Source organism: Zootoca vivipara, chromosome 2 (genome assembly GCF_963506605.1).
Source record: "Zootoca vivipara chromosome 2, rZooViv1.1, whole genome shotgun sequence".
Lineage (NCBI taxonomy): Eukaryota > Metazoa > Chordata > Lepidosauria > Squamata > Lacertidae > Zootoca > Zootoca vivipara.
The window spans coordinates 14116690-14140306 of record NC_083277.1 but is presented as its reverse complement, the minus strand read 5'-3'; the positions used below and the strand labels follow the sequence as shown (position 1 = coordinate 14140306).

Here is a 23617-nt window from a genome sequence, read left to right as displayed (position 1 = left end):
AAGAAATGCTTCACCAAAACGAGAACAACTATTTGCGTAAAATTTACCTGTGCTAATTTACGGGGCTTTTTTTTTTGTGGCAATGCTCACCAGTTCAGATTACCAGCACCTCTTCCTTTTTTGTTGCCCGTGGCAGCCTTTACGTGCTGGCAACTACGACAGTCATCAATATGTGAGTACCAGGACCACATTTTGTTTTTATTTATCAAAAATAGCACTGCTAATTTTTACATATAGATGTGACTTTAGAAACGCCAGGAGGAATTCAACATCACGTTGCTAGAAATGTTCACCTGTGGAGTATTTCAGCATTCCCCAATGGCAGTATCTCCCCTTTTCTCCCACCCACCCCATTCTGTTCTGAGGGGACGGGGTTCTGCCAACCCCCTCCAAGACAATTTGCTGAGGTGTGGGCGGCATGGGGGGGGGGAGAGATGTGGGGGAAAGCCTTGTGGCTCTAGAAGACCCCCTCATGTGACTTCCTGCGAACAGGACCAGTTAGTTGAACCTGGCCCAGTTACTATAATTTAAATGGAAGTACAGTTGTATCTTGGTTCTGGAACGCCTTGTAACTTGAACGTTTTGGCTCCCGAACGCTGCAAACCCACAAGTGATCGTTCTGGTTTGCAAACGTTTTTTGGAAGCCGAACATCCATCGTGGCTTATGCAGCTTCCGATTGGCTGCAGGAAGCTCCTGCAGCCAACTGGAAACCGCGCCTTGGTTTCTGAACGTTTTCGGAAGTCAAATGGACTTCCGGAACAGATTCCATTCAAGAACCAAGGTACTTGGTGGACGTGTGACAAGGTAAAGGTTTATTGGGAATCAATATATAATGAATTAAAAAGGTTATTGCATTATACTTTCCCAAAGAAACCAGAAGAAATGTTGTTGGGTATATTGGGAAGGGAGATTAAAAAGGAGGACCATAAACTTTTCATGTACGCCACCACCGCAGCGAGAGTCATCTTGGCCCAAAGGTGGAAGACACCAGAGATCCCAAATGTAGACGAATGGAGGGAGAAAATGATAGAATATCTAGAGTTGGCAAGGATGACAGGAAGACTAAGAGATCAAAAAGAACAAAGGTACCAAAAGGAATAGATCAAGTTTGCGGAATACCTGAAGGAATATGTTAAAATATAAAAAACACCAGTAGAATTATTTAGAAAATACAACGAAGAATTATTTAGCCTTCGTCATATAAATATATGTAAAATTATATGTAAAAAATATGAAAAGTAGATGTAAAAACAGATGAAAACTGATGTAGGACAAGGACAGGCAAGAAATAGTATGGCACCGAAAATGGTAAGAGGAAAAACAAAACCAAGAGAGAAATAGGAGGAAGTCCAGTTCGAAAGAACAAGCGAACAAGAAGAAGTTTAGAGGAAAGAAAAGAGAGGCAAATAGGATACGACACAAGTTTTGTTTTGTAAATTGATTTTATTTAAGATGTGTATACACTTGTAGGGACCCAGGTGGCGCTGTGGGCTAAACCACTGAGCCTAGGGCTTGCTGATCAGAAGGTTGGCGGTTCGAATCCCTGTGACGGGGTGAGGTCCCGTTGCTCGGTCCCAGCTCCTGCCAACCTAGCAGTTCGAAAGCACATCAAAATGCAAGTAGATAAATAGGAACCGCTATAGCGGGAAGGTAAACGGCGTTTCCATGTTTCCATGTGCTGCTCTGGTTTGCCAGAAGCAGCTTTGTCATGCTGGCCACATGACCTGGAAGCTATACGCCGGCTCCCTCGGCCAATAATGCGAGATGAGCGCGCAACCCCAGAGTCGGTCACGACTGGACCTAATGGTCAGGGGTCCCTTTACCTTTACCTATACACTTGTATGCTTTTCTTTATTTTTTACATGTATCAAACATTGATGTTGTACACATTTGTTTTGAGTATCTAAATGAAAACAATAAAAATTAATAATAATAATAATAAAAAGAACCAAGGTACGACTGTAAATCTCATGTGAGCTTCTGGCTTGTGTGCCTGCCCACTCCAGCTGTGTTCTCCCTTCTTATGGCAGGCACACACACCCACACACGAAATTGCTAATCAGTTTAAACAAACAATAAGAATACACACCAAGATTTTCAGTAAAAGTCAGGAGACAAATACAAGTTGACCTGAAAAAATGAGTCAAGTATACATAAAACAAGCAGTTCAAAATATACGTTATTTTTAAATGGAAAGCTGCCTATTAAACTGCACGTCAATCTTATATTTAAAAATCTGTTTTTAAAATTTGTATACTTATTTATTGTCAAAACCTCTAAGCAGTTCTTATGGGAATAACTTGTCCTCACAAAATCGCAAACATTTACCATGCTATGTGGCAAAATCTCATTGGGTGACTCTAAAAGAGCCCGCCTCATTCTTATGGTTTTTTTTGAGCTGGCCTTGGACGGAACCTCTTTCAAATGGAGGACTGCCAGTCCTTCAAATTAGAGGAACGTCCTCTGCAAAGCAAGACACGCAGGCCACCCTCTCCTTCCACGGTGTCCAAAGCCACCCTCTATCCCATGACTGCTTGTCAGTCATTGGACCGAGCAACACCTGGTGCAATCATATCACCTGCTTGATATTTGGCAGGTAGTTGTTGCGATGCTGCAAGAGGTGAAACATTGCAGCCAATGCCAGATTTTCGTATAAGCTAAACAAGCTATAGCTTAGGGCCCCCCAAAAAAAGTTAAAGAAAAAAACACGTGGATGTACATTTCCAAAATATAAGATAAAAAACAAAAACAGTGGAACCTCGGTTTATGAACACCTCGGTTTACGAATTTTCGGTTTACGAACGCTGCGGACCCATCTGGAATGGATTAATCCACTTTCCATTACTTTCAATGGGAAAGTTCGCTTCAGTTTATGAACGCTTCAGTTTAAGCACTACACGGACCGTCTGGAACAGATTAATCCACTTTCCATTACTTTCAATGGGGAAGTTCGCTTCAGTTTATGAACGCTTCAGTTTATGAACAGACTTCTGGAACCAATTGTGTTCATAAACCGAAGTACCACTGTACAGTGGTACCTCGGGTTACAAACACCTCAGGTTACAAACACTTTGGGTTACAGACTCTGCTAACCCAGAAGTAGTACAGTCATACCTCGGTTTAAGTATGCTTCGGTTTGAGTATTTTCAGTTTAAGTACTCCGCAGACCCATCTGGAACGGATTAATCCACATTACTTTCCATGGGAAAGTTCGCTTCAGGTTAAGTACGCTTCAGTTTAAGTATGGACTTCCAGAACCAATTACACCCATACTTCGGGTTAAGTACGCTTCAGATTGAGTACTCCGCGGATCCGTCTGGAACGGATTAGTCCACTTTCCATTACTTTCAATGGGAAAGTTCGCTTCAGGTTAAGTACGCTTCAGGTTAAGTACAGACTTCCGGAACCAATTGTGTACTTAAACCGAGGTACCACTGTATATCGGGTTAAGAACTTTACCTCAGGATGAGAACAGAAATCGCATGGCGGCAGGAGGCCCCATTAGCTAAAGTGGTACCTCAGGTTAAGAACGGACCTCTGGAACGAATTAAGTTCGTAACAAGAGGTACCACTGTAAATAAATCTAATACATATTACAGAAACAGCAAGGCAGTATGAAGGCTAACTGCTGGTGTGTATTATGTACTGTATATGTGTGTCGCGATGCACCCTCACTGTCATAGCAAGATCAAAGTGGGGAAAATGTTTTTTTTTCAGGAGGGGGGCACCGAGGCAGATCCTTGTTAATGGCTCGGGGGACCCTAGATGCACCTCTTCTTACACAGATTTCTCTCTATCCTCCATCCAGGCAAGGAAGAGGCAGGATCAGAGCGAAAGGACAAAGTCCAGCCAGGCAGAAATACTAAAGGATGGTGACAAGGCAGGGGGGAAGAGGCATGGCTAAGGAAGGGGTGTGGCCTCAGGACTGTCTTAAAGGCCAGACACTCCCCAACTCCCATCATTACTGAGCTCAGTGAGTAAGCAATTTGATTCAGGTCTCGGCTGAAGCCAACGGTATCACCTTTTCTGAAACAATATGCAGGCTGAAACACAGTTGTCTTTTGAAATCTTCACTTACCCACCTTTTTGCAGTGCTAGTTGCTCGCCAACGCTGATTCCATAAACTCATCCCCAGTGCCTGTTACCCGACCCCACCCTACAAAAAGCATTATTCAGAAAAATCACACACACACAATGCGTTGTGTTAGGGAAAACCGCTGGCAAAAATGTGTACATTAGTCAAAATCACATTTAGCAATATGTTTTTGTGTGTGTGTGTGTGTGTATGTGTGCGCGCATGCGTGCGCGTGTGTTGGGAGGAATTCGTGTCAAATGTTGGTGAATTTTCGTGAGGATTTTTTTAAACACACAAACACACACACAACAACACAAATGGCTGCAGAAATGTGAAGAACCGAATTTAAGATTGGAAAAATTATGAACGGAGGGAACAAAAACCAGTTGGTTCTTCCACCTAAACCCCTGAGCGTTGGCTGTGCAAATAAAACGTTTTACTCCAGCTATGCCAATCAATATCCCTCAGTCAAGGGATTTGCATTTCTGTGTCGCCTCCGCTTTTCATGGAATCATAGAATCATAGAGTTGGAAGAGACCACAAGGGCCATCCAGTCCAACCCCCTGCCAAGCAGGAAACACCATCAAAGCATTCCTGACAGATGGCTGTCAAGCCTCTGCTTAAAGACCTCCAAAGAAGGAGACTCCACCACACTCCTTGGCAGCAAATTCCACTGCCGAACAGCTCTTACTGTCAGGAAGTTCTTCCTAATGTTTAGGTGGAATTTTCTTTCTTGTAGTTTGAATCCGTTGCTCCGTGTCCGCTTCTCTGGAGCAGCAAAAAACAATCTTTCTCCCTCCTCTATATGACATCCTTTTATATATTTGAACCGGCAGTTCTGTCGAAGCTCCCTTGCTGAAATAGCTTTCTAAGCACATTCAAAGTGTTGGTGCTGACCTTTAAAGCCCTAAACGGCCTTGGTCCTATATACCTGAAGGAGCGTCTCCACCCCCATTGTTCAGCCTGGACACTGAGGTCCAGCGCTGAGGGCCTTCTGGCGGTTCCCTCACTGCGAGAAGCAAAGCTTCAGGGAACCAGGCAGAGGGCCTTCTCGGTAGTGGCACCCGCCCTGTGGAACGCCCTTCCATCGGAGGTCAAGGAGATAAACAACTACCTGACATTTAGAAAACACCTAAAGGCAGCCCTGTTTAGGGAAGTTTTTAATCTGTGATATTTTAATGTATTTTGTTATTTGTTGGAAGCCGCCCAGAGTGGCGGGGGAAACCCAGCCAGATGGGCGGGGTAATAATAATAATAATAATAATAATAATAATGGCATCGTGCCAACCCAGTTTCTTAACAGAACTGATGGGGTGTACTTAGAAATGCCTAAGTGTCTAAGTATCTAATATCTCAATACCTACCTGCACCTTTGTAGTGATCCAGGGGTGGGGCTAGCTGGCCCACGGGGGCAGGGCTAGCTGCCCGCATGGCAAGTGTCCCTAGCTGCATGCCACCTGCACTGCGAGCGTTGGGAGGGGTGCTGCTAGCCACCTGTGTAACGAGCGTCGGGGGGGGGCACCACTAGCAGCCTGTGGCAGCATCAACCCTAGTGGCCTGCCGCCCATGCAGCGAGTGTCCGGGGGCGCCACTTGCACAACAAGCAAGGGGTGGTGGCACAGCGATGTCACCCGCCCTCGCTGCTGACACCCGGTGCGTACCGTATCCCCCGCACCCGCCTTTCTCTGCCAGGGCAGTTATCCATGGAAAAACAAAGGAAACCCTTTGTTTTCTTCCGGGGAGTTCCTACAGGCCTCTCCCTCCATTGAGACAACGATTCAGAAATGTGGAAGGATAACATCGTGCTGTTGCATTTCCACAGTTCTCTTAATCCATCCTGGACAGGGCTTTGCTTCTTTTTCTTTCTTTCTTTTTTGCAAGGCACTACTTTATGCAGTGGGTTAAACCACAGGGTGTAGGGCCTTACCTTCCAAGTCCCGGACTGCAGAATCCGGGACCGGCAGCTGTGTGACACCGGAAGTTGCGTCGACGTAACTTCCGGTGTCGCTTTGCCCTTCTATGCACACCAAAAATGGCAGCCGCCAGCTTCAAAAGTAGCTTCTACGCATGACCGGAAGTGCGTTGACGCAACTTCCGGTGCTGCCCCGCCCATCTATGGGCACCAAAAATGGCCGCCGCCAACACCGGAAGTCGCGTCTATGCACTTTTTTGTGCCCATAGAAGGGCAAATCAGGGGGGGAAATGGCCGCCAGAGAAAATAACGGAGAAAAACGGGAGACGGAGTGATACGGGGGACCACCGGGGAAAGGTAAGTAAAAACAGGGTTTCCCGGGGGAAACGGGGTACTTGGCAACTATGCGTAGGGCCTGCCAATCAGAAGGTCGACAGTTCGAATCCCCACGACGAGGTGAGCTCCCATTGCTCGGTCCCAGCTCCTGCCAACAGAGCAGTTCAAAAGCACTTCAAAGTGCAAGTAGATAAATAGGTACTGCTCCGGTGGGAAGGTAAACGGCATTTCCATGTGCTGCTCTGGTTTGCCAGACGCGGCTTAGTCATGCTGGCCACAGCTGTACGCCGGCTCCCTCGGCCAATAAAGCAAGATGAGCGCCGCAACCCCAGAGCCGTCCGCGACTGGACCTAATGGTCAGGGGTCCCTTTACCTTTTTACTTTATGCAGTTATAGATTAACACATCCAGTTTGTGGCCACAGTCTACATCTGAGATGTTGGTTAACTTCAGCTTCAAAGGGTCTTTCTTCCTCCTTTTCTTTTCAGAGTCTCTAAGGTCCACTGATGGGCTTTGAAATCACAATCTCCTGACACTTACTACCAATACTCTATTAAGCACACTTTGGCCACTTCCAGGCTGCTGCTATTTTGCAGGTGTGATTAAGGGCATGAGACAGGTGGTTCAAGGCCACAGGCCCATCTAGTCCAGCTGATTTCTTCCCACTGATTTCGTAGCAGTACAGGACATGTGACCTATGGCTAAGTCTGGCATGCGCCTATTATCAACAGAACAACAACTCCTACCTCTATAGACACAAGAAAAGCCTTCTGGAATAAGCCAAAGGCCCCTCTCCATTAGCACGTACTGTCCCCATGAGGACAAGGTGCATACTATAATTTTTTAAAATTGCTTTTATTATTTATATGCTGCCCATCTGACTGGGTTGCCTCAGCCACTCTGGGCAGCTTCCAGCAAAATTTAAAAACACCACAAAACATCAAACATTAATAATTTCCCAATTAGGGGACCGCCAAAAGACCCTTGGAGCTGGAGCTCAGTGTCTGGGTTGAATAACAGGGGTGGAGATGCTCTTCAAGTATACTGGGATGAGGCCATTTAAGGCTTTGAAAGTCAGGACCAACACTTTGAATCCTGCTCGGAAACATACTGGGAACTAGTGTTATGTGATTCCGGCAGTCGCTCCCAGCAGTCACTTGTCTGGCAGCCGCATTCTAGATTAATTGTAGTTTCCAAGTCACTTGGTAAATCTACCAAAGATAAAGAATGAAAAAGAAGGGATTAAGGGGTTTTCTCTGGATGACAAAGGGCATGTGTGCTGTGTCCCGTCGATGTGTTGGTGGTGGCACTCGCCATTCTTATGATAGGAAATGCTTTGCCAGGGACACACACACACACACACACACACACACACACACACACACTGGAAAGTTCAAGGAGGGTGAGTTCCCAGGGTGGGGAGGAATGTTGTAGGGTATGTTTGATGCAGATGGTGACAGCAGTCATGAAATTAAAAGACGCCTGCTTCTTGGGAGAAAAACAATGACAAACCTAGACAGCATCTTAAAAAGCAAAGACATCACCTTGCCAACAAAGGTCCGTATAGTTAAAGCTATGGTTTCCCCAGTAGTGATGTATGGAAGTGAGAGCTGGACCATAAAGAAGGCTGATCGCCGAAGAATTGATGCTTTTGAATTATGGTGCTGGAGGAGACTCTTGAGAGTCCCATGGACTGCAAGAAGATCAAACCTATCCATTCTGAAGGAAATCAGCCCTGAGTGCTCACTGGAAGGACAGATCGTGAAGCTGAGGCCCCAATACTTTGGCCACCTCATGAGAAGAGAAGACTCCCTGGAAAAGACCCCGATGTTGAGAAAGATGGAGGGCACAAGGAGAAGGGGATGAGATGGTTGGGCAGTGTTCTCGAAGCTACGAACATGAGTTTGACCAAACTGCAGGAGGCAGTTTAAAACAGGAGTGCCTGGCGTGCTATGGTCCATGGAGTCACGAAGAGTCGGACACGACTGAACGACTAAACAACAACAGCAATGTTTGATGTGTAACTTCAAGTTTAGCTTTGCAAATACATACGGGGGGTTGCCCTCCAGTTTTAACTCACAGGTTCTGGAGAGATCATTGTTCCAGATATTATCTCAGCTGTGGGTTGTCGCTGCTTGGTTTTGTTTGTTTGTGGTGTTGTTCCAGCAATGATGTAACCGAGCCCAGGTTGTCACAATTGCTCTCCTTGATGCAACTGGGTGAATGTTTCTAGAAACAATGCCTGCCCTCCGAAAGGCCTTTGTTCTGGCTGGGGAGTATCACCTGTGGCTAAGAGAAGTTTTTACAATGGCTTAACAGGTGACTCACTGGTGTTCCCCGCCTGCCTGCTGAAAGGCCTTGACAGGAACGACAGCACGGTAGGCCACCCCCTGAACAAGAATTATAATCTTCGTTATAATTTCAATGGCCGAATCCACTTCAGGAGTAGAGGTGTGTCGCTTGAGGCAAAGTGGAATATGGCACCCCCTTGCCATTGCCTGCCCTGTCTCCCTTGCCTTTTCCTGAGACAGGGTAGCCCCGACACTCTGGAGGGAGCAAAAAGGAGGCCAGAGAGGAGCAGGTGGTGGTGGTGATTGGCATGTTACGGGGGCCGCCGATTCTGCCATGGTTTCCAGCTGTCCCAGCCTGCCGCCTGAGGCAATTGTCTCACCAAGGCTAGGGGGCGGCGGGGGGAGGAGGCCATGAGGTCTCCAGACCATTGTGTTGTAGAAGGTGGGGGTATTTATCCTTCCTGTCAAGGAGCTGACAAGGCAAGCCGGCTGTTCGCAGGTCAGAGAAAGAGAGGGGAACACTTGGTTGACTTGCAGCTAGTTTCTTTATTAAGGGAATCAGGACAAAGAACACACAGGGACTTCTAAAGAGTAATCGTGCCTTAATGAAGCAGTTCTTTGGGCTGACGTGTAGCTCCTCTTCCACTCCCTAGCCCTTTGTGTCCGGCCCCTCCCTCTGTGCTCTTCTTCTAGACAGCAAGCTCCAAGGGATTCGCTCTGTGTCTGCCTGACCCTGGCAACATGCAATAAATGCCTCGTTCTTGGAGTAGAGGGGGCCAGCAAGCTGTCAGCGGAGAAGCTGTCAGAGTGGTTCTGCAGGCTTTCCCTCCTCAGTGCCTGCTGCATCCAAACTAGAAACCCCTTCATGCTGTCTTGTCTTTTCACTATCCCCCAAGAGCCCTGCTTCTACCACTTCCCAGCTCGTCCCCTCCTCTGAGGTGTGGCCAGTGTCCCATCACCAATCCCCAGCCTCGAAATCCTTCTCCTCTGCACCTTGGGGGGGGGGGCTTGGTTGGGCAGATTCCACCTCTCTTCCTCATCCAGCCAGTCCCTGACACTTCCAGGCTTGAAGTCTAAGTCTCTCAGCGGCTAAAAGGGCATGCAGAGTCCGCTTTCATTGTCCTCCCTCTAATCCCCGTACTACAGGAATATAAAAGCACATAAACACCTGCGAAGATCAAAGATTTCACCAACACAAAATTGATTCAGATAACAACACCAGACCAGAAAGTCATATATTGCACAAAGGTAAATAATAATAATAATAATAATAATAATAATAATAATAATAATAATAATAATAATTTATTTATACCCCGCTCATCTGGCCAGGTTCCCCCAGCCACTCTGGGCGGCTTCCAACAAAACAGTAAAATACAGAAATCCATCAAACATTAAAAGCTTCCCTAAACAGGGCTGCCTTGAGATGCCTTCTAACCCACACTTCTTGTTCTGCCTACTTTTGCCCCTGGTCCAGCCTACCGTGTGGCCTTTAGAAAAGTGCCCAGAAGCGAATGCATCTGAACAAGGGCTGAAAAAGGCTCCTCACCTCTACAAAATATACCTTTGCTCCCGAGAGTTGAGTTCTGAGTCAAAGAAACCTGGTTCTGCAAGCTTACTATGGGCACCTGCTGTGCACAGCACTGATTGTCCGTTAACTGTGATGCTACCATGACCGTCTCTCCCTCACCCCCCCCCACTACGCTTGGAATGGGCTTGCACTTGGAAAAATTAAATGTACACCTGATGCTTTTAAAAACACAAACAGCCTGCCTGAAACAAAACAAAGGGGCCAAGACTGACAGGTGAACCAGTGTTTGATTCATATCTGCCGTTTCAGCTGTCAAGCCAGAACAGAAGAAGACTGCTCTGATCAGGAACTCACAAGGAATGTGCCCCAAGAATGCATTAGAGATGCCTTGGGAATGCAATTTTTTTTGGGGGGGGGAAGCACAGAAACTGAATCACAGGTCTGCTCAATGGGAATAAACATTAGAACCTTGGGGTTCTTCTGAATCAGGCCAACAACCACCTCGTCCAACAACCTGCTCTCACAGTGACCAAACAAAAGCACACACCCCACTTGTGATTCGCAGCAGAAAGAAATGGCAAGTCGTCACTGGTGTTTCTCATTCCATGTTCAATCGTTGCGGCTCCAAAAGGGGTGGGGTGGGGAGATCAGGGGCACGTCTAGACTGCCATTATTTTTTGGTGGTTTCAATCACGTATTTCAGGCTTCAGAGTTATAGTTAATCAGAAGGCCTCGCACAACAAACCCTCTTGCCTCCAAAATTTTACCCTTTTTTTTGCAGACAGGTGGGGAAGTGTACTGGAAAGAGTTGGAACAAAATTCCTTCCAGTAGCACCTTAGAGACCAACTAAATTTGCCATTGGTATGAGCTTTCGTGTGCATACCCGAAAGCTCATACCAATGACAAACTTAGTTGGTCTCTAAGGTGCTACTGGAAGGAATTTTTTTTATTTTGTTTCAACTACGGCAGACCAACACGGCTAAAGGTAAAGGTAAAGGGGCCCCTGACCATCAGGTCCAGTCGTGTCCGACTCTGGGGTTGCGGCGCTCATCTCACTCTATAGGCCGAGGGAGCCGGCGTTTGTCCGCAGACAGCTTCCAGGTCATGTGGCCAGCATGAGAAAGCTGCTTCTGGCGAACCAGAGCAGCGCATGGAAATGCCGTTTACTTTCCTGCCGGAGCGGTCCCTATTTATCTACTTGCACTTTGATGTGCTTTCGAACTGCTAGGTGGGCAGGACTGGGACCGAGCAACGGGAGCTCACCCCGTTGCAGGGATTCGAACCACCGACCTTCTGATCAGCAACCCTAGACTCTGTGGTTTAACCCACAGCGCCACCTGGGTCTACCTACCTGTAACTGGAAAGAGTTGGATAACACTTGCCTTAAGAATATTTCAACAAAAACTGATGTTGATAGATTGGACTCCACAATGCTGAGACTGGATAATCCTTCACCAAGGCTAGAGAAATTGCTACTTTATTGAGGACGGAAAACACTCTGTGTAGCTCAACAATCTTATGGGCACACTATGGAGTTTGCTTTACAGATTTTCTGAAATGTATCTGAAGTACTCACTTTATGATAAAACTATCTTCTTCTGCCATCTAGTGGCAGATCGTAGGGTATGCTCAATTTCTTTATGCCTCAAGGCAGCGAACAACCTATTTCAGTACAGTCGTACCGTGGATCTCGAATGCTTTGCGACTCAAACGTTTCAGCTCCTGAACAATCAAAAACCGGAAGTGAGTGTTCCGGTTTTCGAACGATTTTCAGAAGCCGAACATCTGGCACGGCTTCTGATTGAGTGCAGGAAGCTCCTGCAGCCAATCGGAAGCCACACCTTGGTTGTCGAACTTTTTCAGAAGTCGAACAGATTTCCGAAATGGATTCCGTTCGACAGCCAAGGTATGACTGTACCGGCTTCAAGACACATCCACTTGGCTTTGACATGGGCCAGTCTATAGCACACCCTAAGCTATATCAGAGAGTGCATTCCATGTGTAACTTCACACTGGCAGTGCTATGTGGGTGGAGGTAGCAGTCATTCCAATGAGACTCTGTTAGGCACGATGCAGTCTTCTTCAAGTTTCACTTGGGACTGATGGCAAGAAGGAAATTGGAATGTGTGAAGCACATTGGGTTGGGTTCCTTGGTAGGTGGAAAACAGAAATGCAGAGAAGTAGGCAGTTTTTACATTAACCTGGAGATTTGTTTTAAGTGGTGAACCTAGTTAGCATTTTTAGGGAATGGAACGGACCAAAGTTCAGTTCTCATCATGGACTGGTTGGACATGGTGGAGGAACCTGCTATCCGTTCTGCTCAGGCACCACCACCACAAATTGCAGAAAGACAGCAGCGAGGAGTCCAGCCAGGATGAGAGCCAGTCTGAGATGTTTGGCTGCTGTAAGTGAATCATCCCAACACTGCCCCTGCCAAGCTGCCAATGCCCCTCTGCAGATCTGGGGCCCTGCCCCACCTCCTCCCTGCCCCCGTCATTGTGCCCACAATAAAACAATGGACAGGGCGGTGATGCAATGACCACTGTTTATATAGCGAACTCTTCTGCGTTTGCAATTGTTTAAGATAAAAACCAATTTGGGAAAGAAACTACTTTTGATATTTTGATGGACCTTTATTGTTTGTTTACAGATAGTTGCCTTGGTGGCATTATCTTGTGTCAGCTACAGGATGGTGGCAGGAAAGGTGCTGTGGGCACAGCAGCGAGGGTAGGAGTGCTGTGTCAGCAATGGGAGAAGCCATGGTGGGGTCAGGAAGAGGGTGGGGGTGGATCCAGAGGTGAATGGCTTCCCCTCGCCTCATGCACAGGCTGTCCCTTGGCCAGGATCATCAGGAGCCAAAGTTTGGCCTAACTCCTCAGCCCAAGCATATTGTCTTTTGCATAAATGCTGAAGTGTCATCAGCCAGCTACTGCCGCTTCTTTGCTTATCTGCTGCCGTGCCTCTTTAGCTTCCATGTTATCCTTGTTGGGTCTGCCAAGAGAATCTGCATGCTTTTGGCTTTATCTCCTTTTAGACAAAACAGAAGCCTCCCTGAACCACTTTCCTTTGTCGTATCTCTTTCTGTATGTCTGAGCCACTGAAGCCATACAGTTGGGGAATTAGCTCAAATGGTAGAGCGCTCGCTTAGCATGCGAGAGGTAGCGGGATCGATGCCCGCATTCTCCAGGCCAGCTTCTGCTCCTTTTTGCTTTTGCTGAACCTAGAGCAGCGCCTTTTCAGCTCACGTTCTCCACAGCATTTCAGGTCCCTGCTTCCTTTCTTGGGATATCGTGGGGTCTGGGCAGCCAGGGGATTTAACTCAAACCAAAGAGCAGTTGTACCTTGGGTCTCACCTGTACTCAGGATACTGTGAGGTGGTTCTCCTGGGCAGCTGTGGAATTAGCTCAAATGGTAGAGCGCTCGCTTAGCATGCGAGAGGTAGCGGGATCGATGCCCGCATTCTCCAGTCAAGACTCTTAATTTCTCCCTTTTGCCGTGCATAGAGCAAAGCATCTTCAGGTCATATTCTGTACAGCAGGGGTGGCCACCTCCCAAGAGACTCTGATCTACTCACAGAGTTTAAAACTGGGAGTGATCTACCCCCTTGTGGGGGGGGGGGGTTCAGGTCAAAGCTGTTGAGTTTTTTTAAGGAAGGGAAGCCCTGTTTTGGGGGGGTTAGGTCAAACTTGTTGAGCTTCTTTTAGGAGGGAGGGAGGCCCAATTTTGTTTAGGGCTTCAGGTCATAGTTCAACTTTTTTTAGGGAGGAGGAAAATTTTGGGTGACCTTTTTTTTAGGGGTGCCAGTGACCTACCAGTGATCTACCACAGACATCCAGTGATCTACTGGTAGATCACAATCTACCCATGGGCGTAGGCAGGGGGGGCAGGAGGGGGCAGCTGCCCCCCCCTAGAAGCAAAAAAAAATAATGTATTTTACAGACCATAACCAGCACTTTTCCCCTCCAAAAACTGAAGTGGAAAGGGCTTTGCTTTAGCAAGAGCAGCTAAGTCTCCGCTTGCTGGGAGGGGGGGGACACAGCAGTAACAAAAATACATCAAATAAATAAAGCAAAGTGGCTACCAGTAGTTAAGCAGTTAAGACAATGGAGCATATATCCCCAGGCAAGATTCGATAGCTGACCATTTCACCCTATTGTTCTTAAGTGGGAGTTGTTAATGAGCATTCAGGAGCATTAAGAGTTCTATTGGCGATTTAATGAGGGTGCAGACTCAGAGGATTCAATTTGAATAGGTGGCTCTGCAAGGCTAAAAAGAAGTGAATAAGAAAGGGGGGGCTGTAGCTTTGACAGACACAGTGATGTTTATAAAAAGCATTGGTGTTCCAGTCTGCCCCTCCTCCTGCATCTGTATACTGTAAATCAGGGGTGGCCACCTCCCAAGAGACTCTGATCTACTCATAGTTTAAAACTGGGGGTGATCTACCCCCTTTTGGGGGGTTCAGGTCAAAGCTGTTGAGTTTTTTTTAAAGGAAGGGAAGCCCTGTTTTGGGGGGTTTAGGTCAAACTTGTTGAGCTTCTTTTAGGAGGGAGGGAGGCCCATTTTTGTTTAGGGCTTCAGGTCATAGTTCAACTTTTTTGAGGGAGGAGGAAAATTTTGGGTGAGCTTTTTTTAGGGGTGCCAGTGACCTACCAGTGATCTACCACAGACATCCAGTGATCTACTGGTAGATCACAATCTACCTGTTGGACGTGCCTGCTGTAAATCAAGCAGAGAGAAAGCTGCTTACAAGGCTCCTGTACATGCAGCGTTCCAGCATCACAGCGTCACCCAGAGGCACCCACAAATATGAGTTATCCCTCTCTCTATTTCTTCCTTCCTTCCCTCCCTCTTCCATCCTTAAAAAAATACGGGGGGGGGCAGATAAGCCCCACATAGAAAGCCCATCAACATGGGGGGATGACTCTTTCAAATACGGTATTTACCAGTAATTGGGGGGGGGGAGGCACCTAGGCCTCTAGGTGCTATGCCTAGGAGTAGGACAATTCAAGAAAGCAGAACGATGCATATGGTATGGTAATATATCAATAGAATCGTAGAATTGTAGTCGGAAGGGACCACAAGGGTCATCTAGTCCAACCCGCTGCAATGCAGGATTTTTTTCCTAAGGTGGGGCTTGAACCATGGTTCAAATATTATGCTGATATGCAGCAACGCCTCGGAGCCGTCGTGGCTGCGGCCATGCCTTGCCTCGCCCTCGCCCGCCCTGCCACCCCCTCTCGCCTGCCCGACCCTCCCGTCCTCTTGCTGCAGAGTTCCAGCATCACAGCGTCATCCAGAGACACCCACAAATATGAGTTATCTCTCTCTCTATTTCTTCCTTCCTTCCCTCCCTCTTCCATCCTTAATAAAATATGGGGGGGCAGATAAGCCCCACATAGAAAGCCCATCAACATGGGGGGATGACTCTTTCAAATACGGTATTTACCAGTAATTGGGGGGGGGAGGCACCTAGGCCTCTAGGAGTTGGCTGCTATGCCTAGGAGTAGGACAATTCAAGAAAGCAGAACGATGCATATGGTATGGTAATATATCAATAGAATCGTAGAATTGTAGTCGGAAGGGACCACAAGGGTCATCTAGTCCAACCCGCTGCAATGCAGGATTTTTTTCCTAAGGTGGGGCTTGAACCATGGTTCAAATATTATGCTGATATGCAGCAACGCCTCGGAGCCGTCGTGGCTGCGGCCGTGTCTTGCCTCGCCCTTGCCCGCCCTGCCACCCCCTCTCGCCTGCCCGACCCTCCCGTCCTCTCCAGCCAAGCAGGGTAGCCGCCAACGCTACCAGCCCCAGAAGCACAAGGTGGCCGCTGCTGCCACCGCCACGATGTCATCAGGCCTGTTGGCCCTTTAGCCACGCCCACTTTGTGGCCCCTCCCCTTCTGTGCCTTGGCCCCGCCCCTGAACGAGCATGGCTTGCCCCCCCCCCTAGTTTTGATCCTGGCTACGCCCCTGAATCTACCTGTTGGACGTGCCTGCTGTACAGAAACTGGCCTGTGCCCACTTTCAGGGATATTGCAAAGCTGGACAGCCAGGGAATTAGCTCAGACAGAAGAACAGCCTCATCTTGTATCTTGTGCTGTGGGCTGGCTCTGCTGGACAGCTGAGGAATTAGCCCAAGTGGTAGAGCACTCGCTTGGCATGCGAGAGGTAGGAGGATCGAATCCTGAATTCCCCAACTGAGCCTCGGCCCTGTTCCTTTTCCAGCCTCCTTTGGTTGTTTTCTGCATGCTTGCAGACGTGGCCGAATAAAACAAACTGCATCCGGGAAGGAAAAAAACTTGGCAAGCTTTATTGAGCCACAAGCAGATAAGGTGAACCCCACAGATCAGGCCAGACCCTGGCAGAAATGTAGAGCACAACTGCAGCTAACAAATAGTGGACCTGTTACTGTCTTTTATTCAGTTAAAAGGAAACCCGAGCTGGGGTGATCTTCTGTCGTTCTACCCAGTTGCTAAGCAGCTGAGCCCATTTTGCACCGGAGGCATCTAAATGCAACCAGAACTATTATTTAGTTCTGCACCCTGAGTGGCCGCTGTCATTGCACCCACAAACTGCTTAAAAATCAAGCCTTATCCTACACTTTGGGGTGCAGTCCTTGGCCACCACTACTCCAATGGCCAAAGATCACCGAAGAATTGATGCTTTTGAATTCTGGTGCTGGAGGAGACTCTTGGGAGTCCCACGGACTGCAAGAAGATCAAACCTATCCATCCTGAAGGAAATCAGCCCTGAGTGCTCACTGGAAGGACAGATCGTGAAGCTGAGGCTGCAATACTTTGGACACCTCATGAGAAGAGAAGAATCCTTGTAAAAGACCCTGATGTTGGGAAAGATGGAGGGCACAAGGAGAAGGGGACGACAGAGAACGAGATGGTTGGACAGTGTTCTCGAAGCTACGAACATGAGTTTGACCAAACTGCGGGAGGCAGTGGAAGACAGGAGTGCCTGGCGTGCTCTGGTCCATGGGGGTCACGAAGAGTCAGACATGACTAAACAACTAAACAACAGCAGCAACGTTTGATGTGTAACTTCCAAGTTTAGCTTTGCAAATGCATACGGGGGATTGCCCTCCAGTTTTAACTCACAGATTCTGGAGAGATCATTGTTTCAGATATTATCTCAGCTGTGGGTTGTCACTGCTTGCTTTTGTTTGTTTGTGGTGTTGTTCCAGCATTGATGTAACCGAGCCCAGGTTGTCACAATTAGGGGCAGGGCATCTAAGTTCTGTCTCCTTCTTGGGGATACTTTTGGATGGTGTTCTGCTGGGCAATCAGCTCAAATGGTGAAGTGCTCGTTTTACATGCAAGAGGCAGCAGGAACCTATGTGTTCGTTTTCCAACCAATCTTCCACTCTTTTCCTTTTGCCTACAAAACCTCTCTGGGTCACTTTTCCTGGATCCATTTCTAAAGTCTGCTCCCTCCTATTTATTTATTTATTTATTTGCAGTGGTACCTCAGGTTAAGTACTTAATTGGGTCCAGAAGTCTGTACTTAACCTGAAGCGTTCTTAACCTGAAGTGAACTTTCCCGTTGAAAGTAATGGAAAGTGGATTAATCCGTTCCAGGCGATGAAAAACAGCCCCTAAAACAGCAATTTACCACGCATTTTACTGTCTAACGAGACCATTGATCCATATAATGAAGGCAATAATCAATGTACTGTACTATAAAATAAATAAGACAGTATTATAGATGAAAAAAATTAATATTCACAGTGGTACCTCGGGTTAAGTACTTAATTGGTTCCGGGGTGCCATTTGCACCCAGGAACCCAAGCACCAATACCGCGCGTGTGCGAAGCGCCGATAGAGCACTTTTGTGCATGGGCGAAGCACGCAGATCGCTTCTGCGGATGCGTGTGTGGCGGAACCCGGAAGAATACACTTCCGGGTCCGCGGAGTACTTAACCTGAAAGTACTCAACCTGAAGCGTACTTAACCCGAGATATGACTGTATTTATTTCATATTACCTATTAGTTACTGTCAGGGTTGTTGTGACTACTCCTGAGTAACGACCTTCCACATGCTTGTCTTTCAGAAGTTTTTATTAGTGCACATTATTTACAGTGTAGCGAGCTGCTGGTTTCATGTCTCCTCATTCCGAATCAGAATCCGGCACTGCCCCCTTCCGCGATTTGGACCAACATAAAAGCCTCGGGAACCTCCTCCCTTTTCTCCTCCTCCTAAATTCCGGTGTCGGGGGGGGGGGAAGGGTCATAGCTGCCAAGTTATCCCTTTTTTACAGGGATTTTCCCTTATGCTGAATAGGCTTCCTCGCGAGAAAAGCGAAAACTTGGCAGCTATGGGAAGGGTCTGCGGTCTGCCTGATTCCTGTCCTCTCTTTCCCTCTCCCTCTCTTCCTGCCTGTGGAGCAGGGGCTCTTGGATGTTGCCAGAGGTCTGGCACTCCCTTTCCGTCTCCTGACTTTCCCCATCCGACCCTTTGCTTTCCTGACTGCTGGGAGATGGGCTGCTTCTGATGAGGGGGGGGTGTTCTCTATAAGCCCTGCCCCTTACAGTTACCATACAATTTCAGCACTATACATAACATATATTTAGGTAAAGGTAAAGGGGCCCCTGACCATCTGGGGTTGCGGCGCTCATCTCGCTATATAGGCTGAGGGAGCCGGCGTTTGTCTGCAGACAGCTTCCGGGTCATGTGGCCAGCATGACAAAGCTGCTTCTGGCAAACCAGAGCAGCGCACAGAAACGCCGTTTACCTTCCCGCCGAAGCGGTACCTATTTATCTACTTGCACTTTGACATGCTTTCGAACTGCTAAGTTGGCAGGAGCTGGGACCGAGCAACGGGAGCTCACCCCGTTGCAGGGATTCGAACCGCCGACCTTCTGATCAGCAAGCCCTAGACTCTGTGGTTTAACCCACAGCGCCACCTGGGTCCCTGATAGCATATATTTATACAGCATTAAATATTTAAAAACTTCCCTTCAGATGGTGGGAGGGTGTTCCACAGGGTGGACGCCACTACCAAGAAGGCCCTCTGTCCGGTTCCCTGTAACCTCACTTCTTGCAGGGAGAGAACTGCTAGATCTCAGTGTCTGTGCTAAACAATGGGAGTGGAGACGCTCCTTCAGGTATACAGGACGGAGGCCATTTAGAGCTTTAAAGGTCAGCACCAACACTTAGAATTGTGCTCGGAAACGTACTGGGAGCCAATGCAGATCTCTCAGGACCGGTGTTATATGGTCCGGGCAGCCACTCCCAGTCAACGGTCTAGCTGCCACATTCTGGATTAATTGCAGTTTCCAGGTCACCTTAAAGGTAGCCCCATGTAGACGTCACTGCAGTAGTCCAAGCGGGTAATAACTAGAGCATGAACCACACTGACGAGACAGACTGCGGGCAGGTAGGGTCTCAGCCTGCGTACCAGATGGCCGTCTCCTGTGCCCAGAGGGGGGGTGTTGCGAGGGGCAGCGGATTTGAGGGCTTGGTTCAAACCCAGTCCTGCTTGGGGATAGGGGCCCTCGTGGGGACCCCCTTTGCAGGCATAGAATCATATAATCATATAGTTGGGAGAGACCACAAGGGCCATCCAGTCCAACCCCCTGCCAAGCAGGAAACACCATCAAAGCATTCCTGACAGATGGCTGTCAAGCCTCCGCTTAAAGACCCCCCAAAAGGAGACTCCACCACTCTCCTTGGTAGCAAATTCCACTGTCGAACAGCTCTTACTGTCAGGAAGTTCTTCCTAATGGAAGCTTCTTTCTTGTAGTTTGAATCCATTGCTCCGGGTCCGCTTCTCTGGAGCAGCAGAAAACAACCTTTCTCCCTCCTCCATATGAAATCCTTGAATGCCGTTCCTCGTAAGGCATTGTTTCCAGGCCTTTGACCATTTTGGTTGCCCTCCTCTGGACACGTTCCAGCTTGTCAGTATCCTTCTTGAACTGAGGTGCCCAGAACTGGACACAGTATTTCAGGTGAGGTCTGACCAGAGCGGAATACAGTGGTACTATTACTTCCCTTGATCTAGATGCTATACAGAATTGCAGCCCAGAATTGCATTGGCTTTTTTAGCTGCTGCATCACACTGTTGACTCATGTCAAGTTTGTGGTCTACCAAGACTCCTAGATCCTTTTCACATGTACTGCTCTCAAGCCAGGTGTCACCCATCCTGTATTTGTGCCTTTCATTTTTTGTTTTGCCCAAGTGTAGTACTTTACATTTCTCCTTGTTAAAATTCATCTTGTTTGCTTTGGCCCAGTTGTCTAATCTGTTAAGGTCATTTTGAAGTGTGATCCTGTCCTCTGGGGTATTAGCCACCCCTCCCAATTTGGTGTCATCTGCAAACTTGCTCAGGATGCCCTCAAGCCCATCATCCAAGTCATTGATAAAGATGTTGAATAAGACTGGGCCCAAGACAGAACCCTGTGGCACCCCCACTAGTCACTTCTCTCCAGGATGAAGGAGCCATTGATGAGCACCTTGTGGGTTCAGTCAGTCAGCCAGTTACAAATCCACTGAATGGTAGCATTGTTTAGCTCGCATTTTACCAGTTTCTTTACAAGAATATCATGGGGCACCTTGTCAAAGGCCTTGCTGAAATCAAGATAGGCTATATCCACAGCATTCCCTTCATCTACCAGGCTTGTAATTCTGTCAAAAAATGAGATCAGATTAGTCTGACATGACCTATTTTTCAGAAACCCATGCTGACTTTTAGTGATCACAGCATTGCTTTCTAGGTGCTCACAGACCGTTTGCTTACTGGTCTGCTCTAGAATCTTCCCTGGTATTGATGTCAGCAGGGCCGGTGCGTGTATTTAAGCAACTAGGCGGTTGCCTAGGGCGCCGAAATGGAGGGGGCGCTGGTGTGTCTCCCCGCTCGCAAATGCTCTCTCTGCCGCCGCTTTTGCTCCTGCTGCTGTTTGCTGCTGCAGAGGCACTTCCCTGCAGGGCACAGTGAAGCACTGCCTTGCAGGGCAAAGAGAGCCGACGAGGCACTGGCTGCTGCTGCAACTCTGCTCCCGGTCCCCTTTTTGCCTCTTTAACCCCATCGGGGCTTCCCACTGGCTGGCTCCGAAATGGTGGATTTGCCAAGGCTGGAAGAGTTGGGTGGCGGAGGCACGGACAGCCCAGCCCTGATGGGGTTAAAGAGACGCGCTTGCTGGGAAAGAGAGAGGTGGGCGTGGCTGTGAGAAACTGCTGCTGCTGCCTCTCCTGCTTGAGAGGCGGAGGTGGGGACTGTTAGGATTTCATAGTAGATTCTGTTCCACCTTAAACAGGAACAGGCTTGGAAGAGGATGTTGAATATGTCACATGATGTATACTTCTGTTTGTTGTACTATTGTAATGTTAGTTCTCTTGCTTTTGCTTTGCTGATGGAGACAGACACGATTGGTCTATCTTCTGAGATGCTTTAGAATAAACGCTTGTAAATATGCAAGGACTTCTCTCGAGTCTGCTTTCTTGCTGCTGCAAAATCACGCTGACCGCTGGAATGGACTCTGCAGATAACGTGTCCAGACTCCAAGGAGCCTGGATCATGTTACAGCTGGCTACCGGAGGCAGAAGACACCCGGCAGAGGCTTGGGGGGGGGGCTTGGTGGCCCAGGTCTTCTGCAGTTATGCTAACAGGGTCGAGCTGGAGAGGTGTGTAAGGGGTGGGGGCTCTTCTCTCACCCCAAGGAAAGAGGGGTAGGAGGGTGGTTGAGTGCTCTTGGTTTGCTTTATTTATGAGTCCTGTGTAGCAGAGGGGAGCTGGCACTGGAATTTTGTGAATCGGTTAAAATCTCAATTTTATATTAATTGTTAAAGTAAAGCCTCCTTGCTGGCTGCTTTTCGTTGATCACTCCATTGTAACACCAGCGGGTTTGGAATGCACACCTATTGTCTTATCTGATCTCCCCCAATTGAGAGTGTCAATTGAAAGTGTAAACCCAGATTAGCATAGCGCCTTTGAAGTCCGGAGCTGAATACAGTCTTAAGAGTCCCGTCTGTTATTCATAAAATGTATAAGGTCCTTTTCCCTGTCCCCTTTTGATGACAGGACGGAGGAAATAACAATTAAATGTTGGAGTGTTCTGACCTTTTGTTTGAATGATTTAAAAAGTGGTTTCCTTTAACAAGATCTACCATTTGAAGTGTATTCGACAGGATGCAAGGCTGTTTTCCAATCCAAACCTGATAGTGACTTTTCTCTTTTATTTTCTCCCCCCCCCTTTCCCCATGCTTCTCTCTCTTTCCCCACTCCTCCTCCCCCCAAATTCCTTTTAGGATTTTCAGTTTTCGCCTCACTCCCCCCCCCTCACGGTGTTTCCCTCTCAAACTTGGTCCTCCTTTTCTTCTATCCCCCCCATCCTCATTGCATCCTTCTTCTCTCCGCCCCCCTTTGCCACTCTCTCTCTCTCTCTCACACACACACACAGAGAGAGAGACTTTGCTTGTCCCCCTCCCCCCTCCATGTCAGAACTGGTGCTTGAATCAGTTCTTCTTTCTGCTCTGCTACAATATAAACCTACCCCTCACATTCTTGAGCACTGTTCTTTCATTCACCCTCCTTTTTTGCTTGCTTCTGTTCTATAGCTGCAATATCAGCTCTCTCCCCCTTCAATACATACTTCAATACAATAAATCTCTTGCTGGTTGGTGCTGATTCAAAGTCCCTTGGAGGGCACCAGGTTGACAAAGGCTGCTTTACACAGCTGTGACAGTATTAATGCAACAGGATTTTAAAAATAAAAGGGGGGAGGTTTACAACTCAGTGGTAGAACACATGCTTTGTACACAGAAAGTCCCAGGTTCAGTCAATGACACAGAATCATAGATGGCACGACTATAGAATCATAGAGTTGGAAGGGGCCCTGCAGACATCTAGTCCAACCCCCTGCAATGCAGGAATTCAGAGACCACTCAGATAACTTTTTTGGAAAATGTGGATCTTGAATTGAAGTTGTGCCCTGCAAAGTAACACTTACCGTACATCTTGCATTACTAGTCTTTCCAGTCTGAATTTGTAATACCGGTAGCACCCCTTATTTTGTTTTTTCTTATATCTGCCTCTCATAACAGCTTGCCATGCAGCTGATGAAATGGTTCATGAAAGCCACAGTCTTGTGGTACTTTAATGACTACCAGTGCATGTATAGATTTGCTTCTCTAAAATTTTTTGTTTATGATTTTTGTTTTAGGTAATTTATTTTTGTATAAGTACAGTAGTTCTTAACTTTTTTGTTTCTCACATTGAGGAGCTTGTTTTGAAGCTGAAAAGCAGGCTATAAAACAATTAAAAGTAAGAAAAACCTCAGGTGTGAAAATACCCAAAGTTGACACTGACAGTGCAGTACCAGTAGCTGCACTCAGGTCAGTAAGTTTTCCCAGTTTTTTGAGGTAAAATTAGGTGCCTCGGCTTATATTCGGGTCGGCTTATACTCACGTATATACGGTATGTATAAAGTATGTGGCGAATGTAAAGCCACCCCCTTTGCAGGTTTCC

The 23617-nt window shown here is 47.6% G+C and overlaps 1 non-coding gene across 1 annotated transcript; it reads left to right on the top strand.

The window, feature by feature from the left end:
• The first annotated feature begins 13259 nt into the window (after window positions 1–13259).
• TRNAA-AGC (transfer RNA alanine (anticodon AGC)) lies at window positions 13260–13332 on the top strand. The gene has a single exon. It is a non-coding gene; the product is annotated as a tRNA-Ala (tRNA).
• Window positions 13333–23617: the final 10285 nt, after the last annotated feature.